The sequence below is a fragment of the Cebus imitator genome, unplaced genomic scaffold (assembly GCF_001604975.1).
Source record: "Cebus imitator isolate Cc_AM_T3 unplaced genomic scaffold, Cebus_imitator-1.0 Scaffold918, whole genome shotgun sequence".
NCBI classification, from domain to species: Eukaryota; Metazoa; Chordata; class Mammalia; order Primates; family Cebidae; genus Cebus; species Cebus imitator.
The window spans coordinates 148,282-149,983 of NW_016108233.1; the positions used below are offsets into that span (position 1 = coordinate 148,282).

The 1,702-nt window shown below is 46.7% G+C and overlaps 1 non-coding gene across 1 annotated transcript; it reads right to left on the reverse strand.

The window, feature by feature from the left end:
- Window positions 1-984: 984 nt before the first annotated feature.
- Window positions 985-1,057, reverse strand: TRNAV-AAC. Its single transcript has one exon. It is a non-coding gene; the product is annotated as a tRNA-Val (tRNA).
- Between the last annotated feature and the right edge of the window lie 645 nt (window positions 1,058-1,702).

A 1,702-nucleotide genomic window follows, 5' to 3' on the forward strand; every position in this document is an offset into this window, starting at 1 on the left:
AATTACAGGAGTAGAGGAAGAAGGGATTGGCTAGTAAGACGTACAGAGAACGCTAAAGAATATAGGACTTGGCTGGTTGAGGTGGCTCATGGCAGTAATCCCAGCACTGGGGGAGGCCGAGGCAGGCGGATCATGAGGTCAGGAGTTCAAGACCAGCCTAATCAACATGGTGAAACCCCGTCTCTACTACAAATACAAAAATCAGCCGGGCATGGTGGCGCAGGCCTGTAATCCCAGACTCAGGGTGCTGAGGCAGGAGAATCGCTTGAACCCCGGAGACAGAGCTGAGATCGCACCACTGCACCCCAGCCTGGATAACAGAGCAAGACTCCATCTCAGAAAAAGAAAAAAAAAACTTAGCAGGGAGTGGTGGCTGGGAGTGGCGGCAGCACATGCCTGTAATCCCAGCTAACCCGGAGGCTGAAGCTGGAGAATCACTTGAACCCGGGAGGCGGAGGTTGCAGTGAGCCGAGATCGCGCCGTTGCAGTCTATACTGGGCTACAAGAAACTCCGTCTAAAAGCAAACAACGAACAGAGCAAAACAAAAGTTGTGTTTCCCCTCTGTCCTTCAGCAAAAAAGAGCAAGTCCAGTTCCCCGAAGGGCTCGAAGCGAAGCCCGGCTCCTTAGAAATCCCTGAGGAAACTCCCTCCGCGAAAAGCCTGCAAGTCCTGCTCTCCGTATTCCAAGGAAGCCAGTCTCACCTGCGAGGTGCAGGCGGGTGGGGCTCTGGGCCTCAGGTGCCTATTTGGCGTTGACACCACCGGGGCCCCTCGGATGGAGATCAGAAAAGGAGGATGAGGGTGAGGGTTAGTGTCGGGTAGGGAATGGAACGGTGCAACGGGGGATTCGGCGCCACGTCGCCGGGTGACTGAAGGAGTACCAAAGGTTGAGGGTTTATGCGTTCGGCAAAACACAAAGATTCCATTGATCAAATAAAAGTACTCAGAGTCAGCATTAACCGCGGAGGAAAAGAACACAGCCTTGTTTCCGCCCGGTTTCGAACCGGGGACCTTTCGCGTGTTAGGCGAACGTGATAACCACTACACTACGGAAACTCGCTGTTAATGAAGCTCTCCTTTCTCACCTAAAAGACTAATGCTGAATTCTCCCCATTTCCTTCCACCACTCCCAGATAATTTTTTTGATTATGGTGAAATGCACACTTTCACACATGATATTTATAATATAAAAACTCGATGATAATTTAAGTTGAGGAACATTCGATAAATAATTGATCTGTACTTTTTTGTATATTTCCTAGCAGTTACTTATAAAAATAAGAAGAGGCATATACTTATTTTGGAAAGGTAATTCTTTAAGGTTTATGCATCTATAAATCTATGAACTAATTTTTAAACCTATTTCTAGTATTTAGATGTTCTTCCCATTGTTTTATGCTTTAAAAAGTACTGATTAGTTTTCAAATTTATAATATCTGAATGTTTAGTTGTAACCAACTAGTAACCTCAATGATAAGTCAATTCGGAGGAATTCTATAAAAAGTAGAGCATTACGCTTCCCATAACACAAATAATAAGTGACTGGCTAATGGCTTCACCTGACTGTAGTGTAGTCTTCGGAGTTCTAATTAGAGGAGAAGCTCTTTTCCTTCTAGAAACACTTGCCGACCTCCTGCGGAAAACCCTCCTTTCCGCTGTCTGCATTCGGCTGAGAACCAGCGCCACAAGGGAGACGCAGCC